General features: G+C 50.7%; 1 protein-coding gene across 1 annotated transcript in view; it reads right to left on the bottom strand.

The window, feature by feature from the left end:
* Positions 1-13883, bottom strand: part of LOC135287569 (zinc finger protein 271-like) — a 351290-nt gene that overhangs the window by 115931 nt on the left and 221476 nt on the right. The gene's annotated exons all lie outside the window — the stretch shown is intronic.

The raw sequence follows: 13883 nt of genomic DNA, 5'->3' as shown, positions 1-13883 counted from the left end.
GAATTTTGGCAAACAAATTACAATTTCTGCCATGGGCCCTGGAAAAGAAGGTTGGTTCTTTTTCGTAGGAAGGAAGGCAAAGAGCCCCAGTGCTTCCAAGGCAGTTGAGATGTGGTCACTACAGCCAAGGACACACCTTTGCATACATGAAATTTTTTAGTGGGGAGTACCAATTTTGTCCCTGGTTGTCTGAAAATAGGGGAAATTCTTTTACACAGGAAGGAAAGCATGGAGCCCCAGTGTTTCATGGCAGATGAGAGGCAGCCCTCAACATTCCAAGATCAGCCAGACCTGTCAGGTCACCCCTGGAAGGCCAAATCAGCCAGATCTGTTCCACATTCCCCTCATTCCATGGGGCCCCACAATGTCCCAGTGGTTCCCTTGATTCCATGAGGCCCTGAGATGGCACAATGGTCCCTTGGATACACAAGGCTCTGAAGGGTCCTACCGGTCTCCCTGGTTCCACAAGGCCGCAACAGTGTCAGAGTGGTCTCTTGGTTTCATCAAGCCTTGTGGTGTCACCATGGCCCTGAAGTGTCACAATGGTCTCCATGGTTCCACGTGGTCCTCACAGTGTCACCGTGGTCTCCATAGGAAGGAAAAAACCAAGCCCCAGTGTTCCAGGGCCAGATGGGCAGCAGTTATCAGACCCTAAGGACACCCAGATTAGATGTTGCTGGCATATTTTGTCTGGGAGCAATCTCTGGATATAGGGAATTTTAGAGGTGGAATATCAGTTTCGGACATGGATGCCTGGGGGTGAAGGATGGTTCTTTTCCCTAGCAAAGAAAGCCCGGAACACCGGTCTTTCAGGGCCAGATGGAAGGCGGCCATCAGAGGCCAAGGCCAGCCTGAACTCTGTCCTGGTAGATTTTGTCTGAAAGCAACCCTTGGATATAGGAAATTTTGCTAGTGGAATCAAAATTTTGGTAACTTCTGCATTGATAAGAAGGATGGTTCTTTTCCATAGGAAGGAAAGCAAAGGCCCCAAGTGTTTCAGGGGCAGAAGCAGAGAGAGAAAGCTCCTGAGACGCCAAGCCAGCCAGACCTGTTTGTCCTGGAAGCTTTTGTCACAGAGGAATCCTTGGACATACAGAATTTGGGAGGTGGATTCTCAGTTTTGACCATGGGCACCTGATTGAGGTGGATGGTTTTTCCCATAGGAAAGAAAAGTGCAAAGTCCAAGTGCTTTGGAAGAAGATGAGAGGTGGCCACCCATGGGCCAAGAGACCCAGACCTGTCTCTCTGGACACCTTTCATCTGGGGGCAGTCCTTAGATATAGGGAATTTTTGAGGTTTTGGCTGTGGGCACCTGGACAGGAGGAAGAATTCTTTCCATTAGGAAGGAAATCACAGAGCCCCAGTGTTTCAAAGGCAGATGAGAACCAGCTCTTTGGGAACCAAGGCCAGTCAGACTTGTCTCTCCTGGAAGCTTTCATCTGGGAGAAATCCTTGGATATAGGGAATCCTTGAGATGGATCCCCAACTTTGGCCATGGGTGCCTGGATGTGAAAGGTGCTTTTTTCACCTAGGAAAGAAAATCACATGGTCCCAGTGTTTCAAAGGCAAACGGGAGGTGAACCCTGGGTGGCCAAGCCAGCCAGATCTGTCTGTCCTGGCAGATTTCATCTGGGAACAATCTTTGCATAGAAAGAACTTGTAGGAGGAATCCTGATTTTGGCCATGGAAACCTGAAGGAGAAGGACAGCTCTTTCCCACAGGAAGGAGAGCCCAGAGCCCCAGTGTTCCAGGGCCAGATGAGCAGCAGCCCTTGACATGCCAAGGTCACCTGGACCTGTCAGGTGGGCCCCAGGTGGCCCAGCCAGCCAGGCCTTGAGAGGCTACCTAGAACAGAGGCTGGACAGTGTTACAGGAGTAAAGTAGGGATTTATTAAAAAGGCTTTCAAAGGATACACCTGGGGCAATACAAGAGCCTGGCTGAGGCTATACCCAAGATAGACAATAGTTCACACATTTTCACACTTTTATAAGTTTTGGTCCATTTCCATATTTGGGTTAATTGTCCAATTACAGCTTCATTATGGTTATGAAGTCCCATCCTCCCAGTTTGCTCTCCTCTATTCTCTGTTGTTTACACTTTTGAGCCTGAAGCTGCAACAGTGTCCTTGGCTCTCCTAGGGTTCTAGGTTTCCTACTCCAGTTATGGAGAAATATTTCAAAGAGATTCTAAAAAATATACATTCCTATTTTAAAGAGTGTATTTTATTACTGCTCTCTTTGGAGCAGAGGCAATTGCAGGATTCTGTGATTGATATTGACCCAGGGTCTCTCCTCAGGAGCTCTGGCCTGCTCAGAGAAGCTGTGCCTTGAGGTCTGACCCAGTGTGGACAACCTTGCTCCACATTCCCCAGCCCCATCCTGTCTGTCCTCACTCACCTGGGACCTGCTGTGCTTGCAGACTGGCTGCACTCAGCCTAAGGTTGGTTTTCCCTTTTTGTATTTTTTGAAGCAATCTAAAACTCCTGAGTTTCTCCACTGAACACAGACACACTCCTCAGGTGTGTGCCAGCCCACGGTGCCACCAAAACCACTGCAGGCTGCCCTGGGCCAGCTGTGAGGGTGGATCATCAGCCCAAGCTGCACTGGGCCACTGCAAGGGGCTGTGGCCATGGACACTGCCCTGACCCCACTGCTGGGTTTGGCTGCCACGGCAACCGTGAGACATTAAACTGTGCTTGGAAACACTGGGGAGGCCTGGGACATACTGGGGAACACTGGAACGCTGTGGGAGACACTGAGACACACTGGGAGTGACATTGGGGGATACTGGGACAAACTGGGAACACAGGGAATGCTGAGGGGCAATCTGGGCAGACTGGGAGGGACTATGCAGGTACAGTGAGACACAGTCTGACATACTGGGACACACTTTGAGTGATACTGGGAGATACTGGGACAAACTGGGATCACTGGGGACACAGCATAGAAGAGTGGAAGACACTGGGGCATACTGTGGATGACAATGGGAGGAACTGGAAGGGACTCAGGTGTATTGGAAGGGATTGGAGAGGCACTGGGGTCGTACTGGTCTGTACTGGGGATGAACTGGGTTGTGTTGGGAGGGACTGGAGGAGTTGAAAGGGCTGTTCCCGCCTCCACTGTCTCCCATTTGCCAATGGTCCTGCCAATCACAGCCAGCAGCCAATCAGCGCAGGGACTGGGGTCTTGGGAGCAGTGCCTGATGTCAGCGCCATCTTTTATTTTTGCCTACAACTCCCATCATGCCCCGCGGCCCGATAGAGCCCCATTGGAGCTGGGACTACAACGCCCGTCATGCCCCGCGCTCCACAGACCCCACCCCGGCATCCGCCCCCCATCTGTCCCGTAAGTGTCCCCCAGACCCTCCAGGATCCCTCAGTGCCCCTCAGCGCCCATTCGGGACCACCCAAAAGCGCCCCCGGATCCCCTGAGTGCTCCCAACCCCACGGATGCCCGGTACAGCCGCTTCTGGGAATTCATCTCCTCTCATCCCCCGCGGCCCCGGAGCCCCTCAGAGCACAGTCCCGCACCTAAAACTCGTGCCGTGCCCCGCGCCCTACAGAGCCCAGTTGGAGCTCCCCAAGCGCCCCCCAGGTATTCCCGAACCATTTACGTTCCCCCCGAGGACCTCAAGTCGCGGCTCGGACCCTGAAGTGTTCCCCAAGTGCCTTCCTGAACCCCCAAACGCCGCGGTCCAGCCACTTCCGGGACTACAGCTCCCATCATGCCCAGCGGCGCATGTACAGCGCTCTTCGAGCCGGGACTTCATCTCCCGTCATGCCCCGCCATCACCAAAAACCATTGCAGCTGCGCCTACAACTCCCGTGATGCTCTGCGGCCCCGTTTAACCGTATTATACCCGCGCCTACAGCTCCCATCACCCCCCGCGCCCCTGAGAGCCCCGTTCGAGCCCCCCAAAGGCCCGCCCGGACCCCGAAGGGCCCCAAATTCCCCTCCCTGACCTCCAGCAAGGGCCCCCCTGGGCCCCCAAGTGCTCCCCTGGACCCCGAACTGTCCCTCAGAATTCCTGAGTGCCCCTCCAAGTGCCCACCCGGCTCCCCCAAGTGTAGTCCATACCCTCAAGTTCTTTCTAAATTCCCTCCCCAGACTCACAACTGCCTCAAATGTGCCCCAGAAATGTCTCCCTGGACACCAAAGGGCTCTCCCATGCCCCTGTCTGAGAAAAAGATGATAAAAATGATGACAAAATGACTGGACATATTACTAATTACCATAAAGAGGAAGAAATAAATAGCCAATAGACCTTAATTAATTAAGGAAGGGGATTGTGCTACATAGAACCAAAGAACATTAATGTTCTTGGCTAGTAAAAATGTATAGATTTTTTATGCAAATATAAAAACTAGGTAAGAAAAACCATTGTTAATATTATAAATGAAAATAAATATATATATAATTAAATAATCACACAAAATAATGTGTTACAGAATAAAATAAAAGAATAAATTACAGCAACATTTTTGATATTTTGGGATGTCAGTCCCAGGTGGGTTATGACAGACATGGTGAGGCTGGGGGTGAGGAGCAGGTTGTGGAAACAGGGTCAGCCCAAAAGGGGCTTGTTCTTCTCCAGACCTCCTCAGGAGACATTCAGCATCAAGATCACTTTGGGAATGCTTCTATCACCTCTTTTCTGAACTGAAAAATAAAAAAACACCCATATCATTAAATCCAAACGTCATGTGTTTGGTGCACTTTGACATCTTCTTCCTTAACAGAACTCCAAACTGATTCCAATCACTGCACAAGCCCTGGAGACTTAAGACAATTGAAGGGAGACAAAGAGCTCCTGAGGGCTTTCTGTGTTTTAATCAGCCCCACGGTGGATTTGGGGCTGGGTCCAGGAGCCTCAGGCACTGAGAGAAGGATGAAAAAGCTGCTCAAGGAGTCAGCAGCAAAACTCCAAGTGCCTTGGAGCATGGCTGGGCCCCAGTGAGGGCAGGGAGAGCCAAAGGCTCCCCAGGGACTGGTGTGAGCAGATCCTTGAGGCCAGGAGTGCGGGGAGCCCAAGGCTCTGGGCAGGGAACTGCAATGCTGAGCAAGGCCTGGGCTGGCTGGGGGAAGCAGAAAGGCCAAGCCCTGAGCCCAGCCTGGGCCAGCAGGGCCTGTCCCTCACGGGTGGCTCGGGGCTCTCTGTGGGCCAGGGGGATGTGAGGGGCAGCAAGGACAAATGCCATAAAACTGCAGCCCCTGCCCGCCTGGCCAGGGAGGCCGAGGGAGAGCCAAAGTGCAGCCCCTGCTGAAATAAATGGGCAGGAGATCTTTCTCCTTTTTAATGCCTTTATTAAGAAGAATCAGCTCAGGTGGGAAGAAATCGACGGGTTGCGCCCTCGCCGCCGCTGCTCCCAGGCGTGGCACGAAGCAGGAGGATGATGCAGTTTTGTCCGCTGGTCTGCAGACAGAACTGGGGACTCTGTCCTCACGGGAGAGTCGTTGAGTCCTTAGTTTGTTGGTTTAGAAACCCGGGGGGTCTCTTTAATCAGTTTCTTTTCAGGTTAGAGTGAGAAATAAAAAGGTTTAAGCAGGTACGGGACAATGCTCCCATCCTTAGACGTCACTTTAAGTCACTTATTGGCTCGTGATTTTAGGGGTTTTTCTTATAAAAACTGTAAAACTGTAAAAATCCAGGGTGCACTGCGTTTCTTATTTGCATGCTGTCTCTGGTGTCACTGCCCATCTCTTTACCCTGGAGGGTTTCCCTTGGTATCTCCTTGGCATACAGCTAGCATCAGGGAAACAGTCAGTTAATCACCTGCCATTAACGAGTGATTAAGGGCTTTTCTTCCACAGGGAAACTAAAGGAGTCTGACTCGGTCTGGCTTGTTTTTTTTAACTCTGAAACTTAAAAAAAAAATACAACTTTCTATTCATAACAGTTCCCCCCTATTTTTCTTTGATCAAGCTTAAGCTTGCATCAACTTATAATTTTTGGCTCGTAGAATTTCCTATATTTTTTGTATTGATTATACATTTCCTCAGCACTTGGGTGATCATATTTACTAAGCTTCATTACCCTTTTTGGTTTTTTCAGGTTAATTCCTTTAGAGATCCTTAGGTTATTCTGTACAGCAGATGTTACTATTTTTGTTAAACATGGAAATAAGAACAGACTAACAAGTGTACCCACAGTGAAGGTTATAGTTTTCCAACTTTTTTTGAAAATCCATAGATTATCCCACCAACTGGAATCAAGTGTAAGAGTCTTTTGATTTTGTAAATATGCTAGTTCTTTTATTTCGTTTAAAGTGTTTCTAATGACTGCCACAATTAATTTGATTTGATAAACTACTGTTTTGGTTTGGTTGAGTTGGTCATTAATATGATTAAGAGCCAATGCGGTCTGATTAGATATTACTTCCAATTCTGATTGTAGTTTCAAAATTTTGTTTAACATATATTGTTCCTTCAGTTTTGTTTTTCTCAAATCCTCATATATAGGAACTCTTAAACTTGATCCAGATTCTTTGTGTATTATAAAGACAGTTTGTTTTATAATTCTAATGATGCCACCACTAGACCAGCCTCTTGGCAATTCAGTGGATGTTGTGGTACCATTGACCCAAAACAGGTGTTTAGGGGTTTCCTGAAAGAGATTAATTTTTGTCATGCCCTCCCAATATTTAGAAATACTTTTTCCTTTTACCAGATTTACCAGGTTTGCTTCAGTAGCATCACATTCAAAGCACCACCAGGCCTCTCCTACAGGGTGCTCTCCCAGGAGTGGCTGCCTAAAGGTGGCAGTGTTCTGGGCCATCCAATATATTTTCTTATTCTCTTGATAAAAGATCAATTGGGAGAGGTTAACACAATTGTTGTGGACTCTCAGCAAGGAGCTTACTTCTTTTTCATAGAAAGGTTGGTAGTACTCATTGCACAGCTCTCCTGGGCTCTCCAGAGCACCACCAGCAATCAGAGCCAGCACTACTACCCTTCCCAAGAGTCCGGTATGGGTCATCCTGCACAGCCTGCCCACCCGGCCTTGCCTCTTGAGGATTTTACTGAGAAGAAGTCTCCAAGCTTTTTAGAGTCTCTTGTTCCTCTGGTTAAACCTCTCTTGATCTGTCCCTGCTAATTTGGTCCCTCCTAGGGGAGCACTCTGGAGAAGATTAACCTGGGGTCTTTGGTACTAAGTTAGGACGACTTAACTAGAATTACTTATTAACAATTTTTAACTTTTACAAATTTCTTAAAACACTTCAAGACATGTTATGATTCTAAACTTTTTTCTTATGCAGTTCATCAGTCTTTTTGAATGTCAATTTTAAGTCATTTGGTCCTTTTATAATAGTATACTCAGCTGAATTAACTCCTGATGCAGTTGAATCATGTCCTGAGTTAGAGTGTGAGGGTGGTGTAGAATCTGGTCCAATACCAGAGGGAGACACTGAAGAATCTTGTCCAATACCCGGGGGTGAGAGTGGTGTGGAAGCTGGTCCAATACCAGACACTGAAGAATCTTGTCCAATGCTCGGGGGTGGGACTGGTCCTTTAATTCTCGTAATGTGAGTCCAACCTTTTTCTCTGGTTCGCACAGCCGAATTAGCGATGAGGAGTACCTGAAAGGGGCCTTCAAATTTAGGCATTAATGGTCTATAATTCCAGGATTTTATTAAAATCCAATCTCCTGGGTTCATGTCATGTGCTTTTGTATCAAGAGGGGAGGTTTGGGGGAGGTATCCTCTTTTTCTAAGTCCTTCTAGGGTCCTTCCAATTACTTCTAAATATTTCCTTGTAGCTTCTTCTCCTTCCAGGTAGTCTCCTGTGCTATAGGGTGTTAACAAGAATGGCAATCCGAACATCATTTCATAAGGTGAAATCCTTATATCAGACCGGGGTCTTGTTCTGATGCGCAAGAGCGCTAGGGGTAAACACTTTAGCCAATTCATTTTTGAGAATTTTGTTCATTTGTTCCACCCTCCCAGAACTCTGGGGGTGCCACAGAGTATGCAATCTCCACTTTATTCCTGAAGCTTCAATTATAATTTGCAATGTTTGGGCCACAAATTTGGGCCTCAGTCTGAGTCTAAGGTATTCACTATTTCATTCTGGTTCACCTTTTTGGCAAGTTAAACACTCTTTTATAATTGTTTTTGCTAGGTCATATCCGCTTATGCACAGGTTATTTCTTAGGAAATAATCACATAGTCCTTGGACTCCCCAGTGGGTTAGTTTCTGTAGTTCTGTTAGCACCATCCTAGCAAGTGCTTTGTTTAGCAACACCCGTCTGTCAAATATTAACCACTTGATATCCTTTGATGTAACTTTAAATTTCACAAAATATGAGTTCTTTTTTTCTTTTTCCCTACTCGGGTGTGGTTTCTGCTTAAAAAAAACTTTTTACCAGATCTTCTGGTCTTAAAGCTGCTTCCTTTGCTATCTTGATCAGCTAGCAAAGATTTCACAACTTTATGCTAAACAGTCGGGGGGGGGGGGGGTCCAGTTGCTCCACAGTAATAACAGCAGCTTTCACTCAAAGGAACTCGAGGCCTCTCCATGCCTCCTGTCCCTGACAGTACTGGCCTATCCTTGCCTGCTCCTGGTGGTGGACCCCCCCACTCTTTTGTGGCCTTGTAGTGTAGGAAAGAGTTGTTTGCTCCCACACTTTCTCTGGCTATAGCAAGCATGATCTTAGATTTGGCCTTTGCTTTTTCTTCTTCTCTATTTTCTTGGGCCGTCAGATAGTTACTCAGCTGCTGACACATCCACTTGTCTTTCATCCCACACCATGGCCATCCTCCTTGCACCTCTAATTCTGGCCACACTTCTGAACAGTAATGTACCATCTTAACTTTATCTAATCCTTCTGTGCCTTCTATAAAGTCCCATTTCTCTAATAGTTCACCTAGGGGACTGTGGGGAGGTATATTCTTCAATCTTTGGCCACTTTTCTTACTACCACACCCTCCCATTATTTTCTGCCTCTAAACAAATCACAAGGTGTCTTTTTCTCTAAAGGAAATATATCTTATTTAAGAAGTCTCGACCTCCTGCCAAAACTCCAATTTCACTGACCCTTTTCGTCAGGACTTTGTTAAGACCTTGGCCTTCTTGCCAAGACTCAACAAACAACCAAAATACAAAAAAACATCCTCGAGGTCTTGACCTCTGAGGTTCGCCTGACCTCCTTCGTCAGGACTTAGAGAGACCTTGGCCTTCCCTTGCCAAGGCTCAAACAGTCAAACCTCGAAACCCTGGCTTCTGAGGGGTGCCTGAACTCTTCTGTCAGAGCCAAACTGCCTGATATCATAAATCCTAACTTCCTTCGTTAGGACCTGTATCAGAGCCTTTGGGGTGCGTGCCACTCACACAGCTATTTCCTCCGCACGCCCGGAGGGGGATCCTGTAGGGTGCGTGCCACTCACACAGCTATTTCCTCCGCACGCCCGGAGGGGGGTCCTGTGGGGTGCGTGCTACTCACACAGCTATTTCCTCCGCACGCCCGGAGGGGGGTCCTCTTTACCCCTTTGGAGGCGCCTCAATTACCAGTTCCACTCGCTTCCCCCTGTTCCCGGCCGGCCCCCTCGCGGGGGTGCGGAACCGCGGTACTGAGGGGTCCACACTCGCTTCGAGGAGCCGAGCTGCCGGCCCTCGTCTCACTCACACACACTCGCTCGCCTCCCTCTCCCGCCGCCGGCTATTCTCACCTATCCGACGCTGCTCCGTGTCACTGTCCCAAGCCGATCTTCTCTGGTCCTGATAGCCAGCTGTCCTGCAGGTCCAGGGTGGGCGGCCGTCCCAGTCCTGGTGTCCTCTTCAGGCGTGGCTATCCCGGACGAGTCCCCCAAGCTGAAATAAATGGGCAGGAGATCTTTCTCCTTTTTAATGCCTTTATTAAGAAGAATCAGCTCAGGTGGGAAGAAATCGACGGGTTGCGCCCTCGCCGCCGCTGCTCCCAGGCGTGGCACGAAGCAGGAGGATGATGCAGTTTTGTCCGCTGGTCTGCAGACAGAACTGGGGACTCTGTCCTCACGGGAGAGTCGTTGAGTCCTTGGTTTGTTGGTTTAGAAACCCGGGGGGGTCTCTTTAATCAGTTTCTTTTCAGGTTAGGGTGAGGAATAAAAAGATTCAAGCAGGTACGGGACAATGCTCCCATCCTTAGACGTCACTTTAAGTCACTTATTGGCTCGTGATTTTAGGGGTTTTTCTTATAAAAACTGTAAAACTGTAAAAATCCAGGGTGCACTGCGTTTCTTATTTGCATGCTGTCTCTGGTGTCACTGCCCATCTCTTTACCCTGGAGGGTTTCCCTTGGTATCTCCTTGGCATGCAGCTAGCATCAGGGAAACAATCAGTTAATCACCTGCCATTAACGAGTGATTAAGGGCTTTTCTTCCACAGGGAAACTAAAGGAGTCTGACTCGGTCTGGCTTGTTTTTTTTAACTCTGAAACTTAAAAAAAAATACAACTTTCTATTCATAACACCTGCCAGGAAAGTTCCTGCTGTGGGGCCTCCAGAGGCGCTGCCCGAGCCCAGGGCACAAAGGCCTGGGTGCCTGTGGCCCTGCCAGCCCTGCCCAGCCCTTGGCCATCTGTCCTGCAGGCTGTGCCCCCTGTGCGTGCTGCTCCTGTGCCCTGGCCGGCTGCACTCGCCCCTCTCGCTGTGCCCCAGCATTTCTCACCCAGCGTTTCTGTGCCCTCCCTGGGCTCCCTGCACCCAGCGCTGCCGGCTCCTGGCACACAGAGCCGGCCATGGCCCAGCCTCACGCTGCCACACCTCGAGCACCACAATTCCACCCTGGCAGGGACTTTGCTTTCTCCTCAGCTCCAGCCTGAACCTTCCAAGCTGCACTTTGGGGATGTTTCCTGCAATTCCCACTCCCAAGGAAAGCTCTGTCTCCTGCTGCTCACAAACATAGAAGGGCTGGTGGGAGAAGTGCTGGTCAGAGGCTGTTTGGGGTACAGTGACCATGAAATTATGGAGTTTTTAAATATTCCGTGAAAGAAGGAGGGGCATCAATAAATCTTCTACACTGGACGTTTAAGGGCAGACTTTGGCCTGTTGAGGATGCAGATTTGGGGAGTACTAAATCAGGAACTGATTCTTTTAAGGGAAACAGCCCTTAAAAACAGGGGTTTCCAGGAAGGATGGACACACTTCAGCAAAGAAACCTTGATGGAGCAAGAGTAGGCTGTCCCTTTGTGCAGAAAGATGACCCAGAGGGGGAAATGACTGGCTTGGCTGGGCATAGAGCTTTTTCAGGAATTTCGGGGTTAAAAAGAGGGTGCGCCACCTTTGGACATAGAGGCAGGTAAATCAAGAAATGTTTAAGGATTTTTTAGGTGATGCAGAAAGAAAATTAGACAGGTGAAAGCTCAGTTAGGACTTAACTTGGACACTTGTGTGAAGGATAATTACTATGTATTTATAAGCACATTAATGGCAAAAGGAGGGGGAAGGACAACCTGCATTTCTTATTGTGAGGGATATGGTTACCAAAGATGAAGAATGGGCAGAGGTACTTCACCCCTTCTTTGCCTCAGTTTTCAACAATAAGACAGGCCATCCTCAGGACAAGTGTTCTCCTGAGCTGGTAGATGGGCACAGGGAGCAGCCCCTGGAATCCAGGAGGAAGCAGCTGGGGACCTGCTGAGCCACTCAGGTGCTCACAGGTGTCTCTGGGAGCAGATGGGATCCATCCTGGGGGGATGAGGGAGCTGGTGGATGAGTTCCCCAAGCTGCTCTCCATCATTTACTATCAGACTTGGCTCAGCAGGGAGGTCCCAGAGCACTGGAGGTGTCAGTGTGAGCCCATCCCCAAGAAGGGCTGGAAGGAGGATCTGGGGAACTTCAGGCCTGTCAGCCTGACCTGGGTGCCTGGCAAGGTTATGGAACAGATCACCTTGAGAGCCATCACAGGGCACCCACAGGATGGCTGAGGCATCACAGCCAGCCAGCGTGGATTCCAGTATCTGCACTGATGATCTGCATGAGGGCACTGAGTCCAGCATCAGCAAATTTGCAGATGAGACCAAGCTGGGTGTGAGTGTGGATCTGCTGGAGAGTAGGAGGGCTGTGCACAGGGCCCTGGACAGGCTGGATCCAGGGCCCAAATCCAACAAGGTGAGGTTGAACAAGTCCCAGTGCCAGGTCCCGCACTTGGCCACAACAACCCCTGCAGCACTACAGGCTGGGGACAGAGTGGCTGGAGAGCAGCCAGGCAGAAAGGGACCTGCAGGGACTGATGGACAGCAGGCTGGACATGAGGCAGCAGTGTGCCCAGGTGGCCAAGAAGGCCAGTGGCTCCTGGCCTGGATCAGGAATGGTGTGGCCAGCAGGAGCAGGGCAGGGATTCTTCCCCTGTGCTGGGCACTGGTTGGGCAGCACCTCGAGTGCTGTGTCCAGTTCTGGGCCCTCCAATTTAGGAAGGACATGGAGGGGCTGGAGTGTGTCCAGAGAAGGGCAACAAGGCTGGGGAGGGGTCTGGAACACAAGTCCTGTGAGGAGGGGGTGACGCAGCTGGGGTTGTTTATCCTGGAGGAGAGGAGGCCCAGGGGAGACAAGGCGGTGTCAGGGCACAGGTTGGATTTGATGATCTCCAAGGACTTTTCCAATCCAATCCCTGATTCTGGGATTCCCTGAAACCAGCCTTGGAGCAGTTGCAGGATGAGCCCTGGGCCTCGTCTTCAGAAGCTCCAGCATCCCAGGTGCCTCAGCTTCTCCTGCCAGCCCCAAAGCCCATCCTGTCAGTCCTGCAGAGCCTCTGCAGCTCCTCCTCACTGCCCAGAACAGGGAGCCCCACAGGCAGACACAGCAGCCCAGATGTGCCCCCCTAGCCTGGGGTGCCTCGGGCAAGGGAGCAGCACCAGGCACTGCAGGAGCCTTCAGACAATTCCAGCAGCACTTGGAGGATGATCCTGCTGCCCAAGGGACGTTCCCATGGTGCCAAGTCAGGAACTGCAATGGGGAGTGGGGCCAGAGAGGAAAGGGCAAACATGGATGGGCTGTTTACAAGGAAGGGAACAGGAGTGGGCAAAAGGAAGAAATTTGTAGCAGGAAGTGTGAAGAGAGCAAAAGTGATGTAAACAAAAAAGCTCAGGGCAGTTTGGGGGTGGCTGCCAGGCAGCCCTGGCTCTGAGCCACAGCGTCTGCAGTGGGACAGGAAACTCCCAGTTGATGGGAACAAACTTTCTGGCTGACTGCAGAGGCCACAACAAAGCTGAGTGGTTTCCCTGGTGTCCCCCAGCCCTTGCTGGCCCCAGGGGCTGATGGCATTTGTGCTCACTCAGGTTCATGTCCCCACAGCAGCAGCATGGGGGTGCTCCCGCCTGCTGTGTGCAATGCAAACAGGGGCTCCTGAGCCAGTGCTGCCGTGGCTGTGCCTGCAAGGATGCGGCACCTGTGTGAGCTGGGGGAGAGGCCAGGGCTGCAGAGGGGGGATGTTGTTGGCAGCTCCATCAGGACGCTCTGGGACGCTGCCCTGGGCTGTGCAGCGCCCTGGGGATGGATCAGCCCCTGCTCTGCTGTTCCTTCCTGTCTCCCCCAGGGCCCTTGCAGAGCCCCAGCCATGCTGTTTGCCCCCAGCCTGCCCACGGCCAGCCTGGGGCTGCTCACTCTGGGGCTTTTCTGTGCTGAGCATTGGCCTGGCCGTGTTCTTGAGAGAGCCTGGGCAAGGAGCCTGCAGCCCCCTGGCCCTGGCCTGAGGCGTCAGCGCTGCCCCAGCAGTGCCCATGGCCTGTCCCTGCTGCAGCCCCGGCACTGCCACCCCCAGGACTGTGCCCGGCCCCGAGAGCACTCAGGCCCTGCAGCAACACCAGGGCCACCAGGGCAGCAGGGCAGGGCCACGGCAGCAGCACTGGCAACACCAAGTGCTGCTGCTGCTGCTGGGCACAGCTGCTGTGCCAGCACTGATCTGCCCCAGCT

Source organism: Passer domesticus, chromosome 30 (assembly GCF_036417665.1).
Source record: "Passer domesticus isolate bPasDom1 chromosome 30, bPasDom1.hap1, whole genome shotgun sequence".
In the NCBI taxonomy this organism is placed as follows: Eukaryota; Metazoa; Chordata; class Aves; order Passeriformes; family Passeridae; genus Passer; species Passer domesticus.
This window is presented reverse-complemented; position numbering and strand designations above follow the sequence as displayed.